This window comes from Felis catus, chromosome D3 (genome assembly GCF_018350175.1).
Source record: "Felis catus isolate Fca126 chromosome D3, F.catus_Fca126_mat1.0, whole genome shotgun sequence".
In the NCBI taxonomy this organism is placed as follows: domain Eukaryota; kingdom Metazoa; phylum Chordata; class Mammalia; order Carnivora; family Felidae; genus Felis; species Felis catus.
The window spans coordinates 89,094,947-89,103,076 of NC_058379.1; the positions used below are offsets into that span (position 1 = coordinate 89,094,947).

At 39.9% G+C, this 8,130-nt stretch overlaps 1 non-coding gene across 1 annotated transcript; it reads right to left on the reverse strand.

Annotated features, from left to right (window-relative positions):
• Positions 1 to 606: 606 nt before the first annotated feature.
• Positions 607 to 678, reverse strand: TRNAA-UGC. Its single transcript has one exon. It is a non-coding gene; the product is annotated as a tRNA-Ala (tRNA).
• Positions 679 to 8,130: the final 7,452 nt, after the last annotated feature.

Genomic DNA, 8,130 nt, shown 5'->3' on the forward strand with positions numbered 1-8,130 from the left:
TTCTCCCTGCACGTCTTTACGTGGAGGTTGAAACTCCATGGCAAAGATAATTAAAAAACGCTTGATCTCAATGACTCGTCTTTCACTCTACGGATTATACAGAGGCTCTAAATTGCACAACTGGCCTGGAAGAGAGGACCTCGCTTCAAAGTGTGTGAAATCAATGAGACAGGCCCGGCGTCATTATCTTCTGTCACTTTGCTGTGGCCGCGAAAGGGCTATTACATGTGAAAACACTTTGAAAATGAGGAATGTCATCAATACGTTTGTTGTGTTTTTATTCCTTAAGTGGGTCGTGGCCGTGGCACGGTGTTATTAAAAGAAAGAGGAGGTTATCAGTAAAATAAGTGAATCAAGTAGGGAAGGAAAGAGTTGTTGGAAAGGCTGGGTTTTTATTTGGGATTGATAAAAGGATGTTGTTAATACTGAAAGAAAATCTCATTATCACAGCACAAGTTTGCATGTAGTTCATTTACTACAGTAAGATGTCACTTGTCATTTACACTGATGTGTCGTGCCAATGACGTGTTCAGGTGTGAAGGTGCTGTGATATTGAAGGAATGAGTCTAAAAAACAGCTTTGTACGGTTGAGGGAAGAAAAAGCTATGGAGATGCCAGGGATCGAACCTGGGGCCTTATACATGCAAAGCACACGCTCTACCGCTGAGCTACATCCCCAGCTCTGAGGAGGACCTGACAGGGAGATGAATTGGTACAGTTGTTGCTTTTAGAAAGCTGGGCAGTTGATCTCTATCTAGGGGATTAAATAGCACCGGATTCCTATAGTCTGAGGTTCCAGTCACAGAACATTCTTAAGCATTCCTCATGGAACATTTTGCACCATTAACGTAGAATAGTCCTGCTGCTTTGTAACTCAGCATCGTGCTAGCTTCCCAAGCCTTATTTATAGACATGAGGAAGCACCAGTTCCCTTCAAAATTCACCTTATTTCCGTGGTCTCCTACTCATCGATCCAAGAAAATATTTTAATTCTATTCCACCACGTCCCTGGTCCTTCTATAGGGGAAGGGAAAATAACTTTCTCCTCTCCTCCTCTGGGTTCCATGCCTGAGGACTTGGAAATTAGACCAACAAAAGGTGGACTAACGAGAGAAAAATAGAGTTGATTAATTCCCTCCCACACTCCCTCCCACCCCCCTACCTGCACCCTCCCATGCAGGAGGAAGAACCCCAGTGATGAGTAAGTAACTCAAAGGGGTGGTTAGAACTCAAGAGCAATCAATCAGGAGAGAAGCGACAGGACAAGGGAAGAGGAGATTAGTTTTACAGGTATAAACTGGGGAAAGTAAATGCCAGAGAAACCAGTGGAAGGTAAGGGCTTTCTAGAAAGGTTTGAGGACGGGGCACGTGGGTGGCTCAGTCAGCTAAGCATCTGACTTTGGCTCAGGTCATGGTCTCAGAGTCCATGGGTTTGAGCCCCACGTCAGGCTCCACACAATGTGGATCCTGCTTGGGATTCTTTCTCTGCCCCTCCCCCATTTCATCTCACTCTCTGTCTCTCTGTCTCTCTCAAAATAAACATTTAAAGCTAAAAAAAAAGGAAGGATCGGATGTATAATCTTCTTAGTGCAGTGTCGTATCCAGTGACAGGGTTAGAATTCCCTTCCTGGTCCTGTGTGGGCTGGGGGCATCACAACAGTAATTTAGGCAAACAGGGGAGGCCAGGGACTTCATCCTTCCTCTGTTTTTCCTCTGTTGCCTTCATCCCCAAATAATCCTTGCGCCAGAGTGCCTGTTTTAGGGAGGTATATTCTGAACCCCTTTCATGTCCTTCCTTCCTGGGGTAAAGGTCGGAATAGGGGGTCTTGTTGCAGAGAAGGAAAAAAATAAAGAAGGGGCTTACTTGTTGCCATGACAATCCTTCCCTCAGGACGGGGAAAGGGCATTCTGGCTCTAACAGTCCATCGCAGTGGCCACAAGACACAGCCTTGCTCTCGATGCAGTGTGTTCTAGGAGACAGAAGTCCGAAATGTGGAGAACTACCAGCACTTGATTTTCACTGGCTATGATGATAAAGACGCAATAGCTGTTTGATAAATAACGTTTCCCCAATGAAAGCACGAAAAGAAATACCAGAGGTGAACGAAAGAGCTGTTCGTTGGTTTCATCTACTTGTGCCACAACCCATAACGCTGAATGCAGCATATCCCTTGATAGGATTATTAGCATAGGGCTCTCTAAATATTTGATGAGCTCATTGGAGCCTTACAGAAAATCTAATTTCCGGGTTATCACTAACAGCATATACTGGCTCTCACACTGGTTCCCTTCACTAAGATGCAAACTTTAAAGCACACCCTTGCTCTCTCTTAGCAAATTTGGACATTCTTGGCCAAGAGAAGATCAGATGCTAAGAACAATAAACACATTTACGAGCCCACCCGATGGTGTAGGATACACTTACCTACGTCAGTGAAACTAAAGGAGGCAAGGTCCAAACAATTACCAAGAGAAACAACAAACAAACAAAAAACACCTCCTTTCTCTTTAGCTCTGCTCCCACTATAATGATAGCTTTAGAAAACCTTTATCCTGATTTTGTTTTCTATAATTCTAGACCTTTAATTTCCAACGTATATGCTGATATTCCTTTTGAAAACTGGAAAGTATAGAATAATTAAGTATAGAATAATTAAGTATAGAATAATTAAGTAATAATTAAGTATCTTGGATTAAAGTCCAAGATATTGATTAAAGTCCAAATCTCTTGAACAAGCAGTAAATTCCATTATCATTTAATCCCTAAATCTCTTACCTTAACAATGTTGGCTCTTTTACCATCAGTGAAAACAAGGCTAGTAAAAACAGATGTGACTGAGGTATAAACTGCTACCTCTATGCCAGAACTCAGTCCTACCATGTACTTGACTGTGAGATACTCTATACTAGAGACTCAGAACAGAGCAGTGCCTCAAACTTTTATCCCATGACTGTGTCCAGGAGAAGGCATACAGATACAGAATAAACCTAAATGTAAATTGGCTTTAATCCTCCAGAATATTCATGTTCATTTGTCCTGAAAAGACAGAACAACTTTGAGGTTATTTATTAATGTATTCATGATCATGTGATCATGACCTGAGCCAAAATCAAGAGTTGGATGCTTAAGTGACTGAGCCACTCACACACCCCTCTATCGGCTGGTATTCAACAGAACTATCTATATACAAACTATATATTTATAACTACACAACCATATATATATATATATATATATATATATATATATATATACTAATATTAAGTTTATTTATTGTTTTGAGAAAAAGAGAGAGATTGTGAGTGGAGGAGGGGCAGAGAGAGCAGGAGAGAGAATCCCAAGCAGGCCCTGAGCTACCAGCACGGAGCCCGATGTGGGGCTCAATATCACAAATCAGGAGATCATGGTCGGAGCTGAAATCAGGAGTCAGCCACTCAACCGATTGAGCCACCCCCGTGCCCCCTGAAAAGACCTTTGAGCTTGAAACAAAATGAGCAAAATCATCAGTGTTATGAAGGTTTGATAGCTTCTCCCAGTCCATCAATGTAAGATGCTTTCTGTAAAGTTACATCTCAAAGAGATTTATGCTAGTTTGGTTATCTATCTACTTAACTGTCCAGAATCCCTGTACATGAGAAATTCACCCTTGAAAAAATGGGTTTCACTGGATTTTTCTGCTTACACATTATGGGACCTTATCCCAAGTTAGACATTCAATTAAGTTGAGTGCTGTCCTTGCTATAACACACAAAAGACCATCAATGTAACATTTCCTCTTAAGAGCACAGAAGCAGGAGAGCGTACATTTGTACCTCCTCTCTCCCTCTCCCACTCATCTTCACACAAGTACTCAGACAACATTTGTGATATGAAAATTAGCTGTCAAGACTTCTCTTTCTAATCAGAGGGTTTGCAGTTTGAAAGGTGCTGAGGGCGGTAACAAGTTCACTCTTGTTTTTGTTGAATGCCCTTTTATGAAATAATATGGTTTTATAGTCAGTATGCATGGATAAAATTTGATTGTGGAAGTGTATAGAGTTATTGCAAATATAGGTTGCAAAATATACTCAAACTTCCTCTATGATGAGGGCAGAGAAACTTGAGAAACAGAACACGGGAGGACACTACATAAGCAAGAACTTTTTTATTAGTTATTTTACTCTTTGAAATACCATCATTAAGCCGAATATCTTTTATCACCAAGAATAAAATTAAAAGAATTATTGTTCTCTCTCTCCAAAGCTCACCATCTCACAGAAAGAAAAACATATATAGTCAAAAAAATGCACGTACTGTGGTTCCACTGAATACCAGCTGATATAGGGGACACCTGGGTGGCTCAGTCAGTTAAGCACCCGACTCCTGATTTTGGCTCAGGTCGTGAGCTCATGATCCTGAGATTGAGCCCTAGATTTGGCTCCACACTGGGCCTGGACCCTGCTTAAGAGTCCCCCTCTGCCCCTCCCCCTTTTCCTCTCTCTCTTTCTCTCTCTCAAAAAAAAATGTAATAAAAAAATAAAAATGTATACCAGATGATATGGACAAATAACCCCAAAATAGCAGTGACCTTATCCTCCAGGAAAGGTTATTTTTTACACATACACAATGTCTTAAAACATATATGAGATAAAGTTAGGGTGAAAGTGGGAAGTCTCTGCCCCACCTTGTTCCTCAGGGACTCATTTTGATAGTATCTTTAACTGCCTTTACAGTCCACCCCATCAGCAGAGGAAAGGGGAAACTGCAGAAACATCTAGGGCTTTTCATTGTTGTGATCTGGAAGAGTAAAGATCAATTTCAATCACAGCTCCTTGGCAAGAATACCCGGGTCACAGGAAGGAAAGGGAATATAAGTATTAGTTAACACCAGTAATATCCACCACACGGAGTGCTGGGATAATGCAATATGAAACCATTGACCTTTCTAGAAGTGTGTGAAAGGGTGTGTTGGGGAGCTCACTGTGGACATAAGAAAATGTTCAAGACTCCTAGCTGGTCAGTGAGCCAGTGCCATCTACTCCCTCCCTCAGCTGGTACCTGGCAACACTCTGACACCACCTCAAATAACGAACCCCCACAGGAAGTAAGTCTTGGTCCTAATCCCCAGAGTAACTTGTTACTTGACCTGGCCAAAGGGATTCTGCAGATGTGGTTAAATCTAGGATCATGAGCCAGGGAGATTATCTTGGAGGACACGGGTGGGTCCAAAGTATTCACAAGGGGGAAAGAGGGTAAGATAAGGAATTCTGACAACAGAAGCAAGAGTGAAAGCGAGGTGATGGCTGGCTTTGAAGATGAAGGAAGGGGCCAGAAGCCAGGGAATGCACTTGCTTCTAGAAGCTGGAAAAAGCAAAGAAGTGGATTTTCCCTGAGAACTTCCAGAAGTAACTAACCCAGCTGACCCTGAATTTTAACAAAATTTTTAGTTTTTAGGTGTCTAAAATAACTAAGTACTTGCCTCTAGGCATCATTTTTGGTTGGCCATTCCACACATGTTTAGAAGACTTTCACCAAATCTTACCAAACCTTCAGGGCCCATCTCAAGCACCAACTTTTCCAGAAGCCCTTCTCAAAAGACTTGAACAAATCTTGGAAAAGAGTAATGGTATCTCTTCAGGGGGAGTTGTAAATTATTTCCTTACACATTTTATATTTAATCTTTCTTCTTTTATTGAGACTTAAATAAAAATTTCTTAATTAATTTAACATATAAATCTTATTCTAGATAGACAGACATTTTTTTTTTTTAAGTAGCTACTTCGCAAAATGGAATTGCTTTAGAATAATTGTTCCAGTTTTGAACTGGAAGGTTCCAAATGAGAGCTTTAACATTCTTTTCAAATTTCATATTTATTTCAGAGAATCAGAAAAAAAAATTGCAAATATAAAATAGCAAAAAATGGCATCAAGACTATTGACTTCCACAAATATAAAATCACAAATGTATACTGTTTTAAGCCACAAAATTTGTGGCAATTCCTTACAGCAACAATAATAAATGACTATCCTGCCTCCTTTATTGGAACCTTGTGCTACAGATTCTCTATCAGTGTCTGGGGATGCACTGTGACAGGTTCAGGGTGATGTGCAAAATGGAAAACCACACACCGAGGAGTCTCTCCTTGAGTCTATTCTCCCATTCATGCAGTCTGGCCTCTTTTGGATCTAGTCTTCCGTTTCCGTCTGTCATGCAGTAAATTGTGCCTCCCAACGTTCAGAACTTGAAGTCCTAAACTCCAGGACCTCAAGATTTGACTTTATTTGGAAACAGGATCATTGTAGACATCATTGGTTAAGATGAGGTCACCCTGGAGTCAGGTGGGCCCTAATCCAATATGGCTAGTGTCCTTATAAAAGGGAAATCTGGACACAGGCACACACATAAGGCCTCGATGTGAACCTGAAAGCATCGAGGTACGGTGATGAGTCTACAAATCAAGGATTGCAGGCAAGCCACCAGAAGCCAGGAGAGAGTCGTGGCAGATGCTGCCTTAAAAACCTTAGAAGGAATCAACCCTGATGCCACCTTGATCTTGGATTTCTAGTCTCCAGAACGGCCAGAAAATAAACTAGTGTTTAAACCGCCTTGTTTGTGGTACTTTGTTTTGGCAGCCCTTGAGAACCAAATTGCCCTCCACCATGACTCAGCCTTCTCTCCCCAGCAATTTCTCATAATTCTTGGGTCAGCTTTCAGAACCCATTAACTCGGCTTCCTTTTGCAGCCTCCCCAGGGTTGCGTTAATGGGGAGTCACCCTCAGATTGCATTTTCTTCTCATCTCAGCAGAAACTGCCTGTTTATATTTTTATCACGTACAACTTCTCAGAGAGTAAATATACATTCACTTGCTAGGTTTTAGCATTTAACACAAAGTTCTTTTTAGAATTGATTTCGCTTATTATCAATCACATTTTCCTCTTATACCCTTTTGCCGTTGTTAATAATTCATCCCAGTATTAGAAATAGTTATGTCTTCTCTGACTTGTTCTCCCTTATTATTATTATTATTTTTAAATTTTTACTAATCACTGTAAAGTCAGCTAATTCTGTCTCTGGTGTCAGTCAGTGTGAGGATGTCCCTGAAAGTTACATTGGTTTCTGTTTCACTGTGTCCCTGTTGTAATAGACAATTGCATGAGAATATCAGCATAGAACTCTACTAAAATCTTTCTTCCCCAGGTATTTCTAGTCTTAACAAGGACATTGGCAAAAGATCATAATATGACAAGAACTCAAAAGGATTCAAGTGTGGCAAAGAATACTTTTCACATAGGCAAACTGGATGCCATAGAAATAATTTGTGTTCGTATTATGTTATGAATGAAAAAATGTTATGACAAAGTAAAATAAACAAAGGAATCAAAATAAATTCATCCCAGACAGTTTCTTTTAGTGGTAGCCATTTTATCATTGTGAATTGCATGAATTTACTTCAGTTGGAATTAACACTGTCAAAATCAAATTAATTTTCCATTGCTTGTTTGCAGTAAAGAGCTCTTACAACCATAAATTTGCTTGCAGTATGCAATCTATGATGGCCCATGATGTTTGGTGATTGGGTGTTCTAAATAAACGAATTATTTGTCTCTAGTCAACATTTGTAGCTTATTTTGTCACATTTTGTAGACTTGCATCCAAATCTTACAATTTCTTTAGGGTCCATATTAACCACCATTTCCTCCATAACAGCACTAACAGATGTTAAAAACAGTAAGCGTATCTGTTTACATAGTTTAAAACATTATTTTATTTATTTTGAAGCATGTTTTATTGTTTACCTTTTTTTGTTCTGAAGTATTATGTATTGTTTGAATGCAAAATCTTTGAATACACAGATCAGGGCTTCCATTTTGTTTCTTTCTTACAATGCCTGCGTAGGGGGAGGCACAGGGTGGTACATAAACGTAAATGTCCTAATTAAGTTAGCAGGTCAATCTGATCTTGCGTATACGTTTAAAAATTCTACTTCACAAAATGGAACGGCTTTAGAAAAGTCGTTTTGTTTTCAACAACGTAAAATCTCAAAGGAAAGTTATATTCTGTTTCAAATTTCATATTCAGTTGCAGGACATCAGAAAAACTTGTGAACATAAAATGTATCACAGTAGCAAGATTACAGAGATGGTTTTC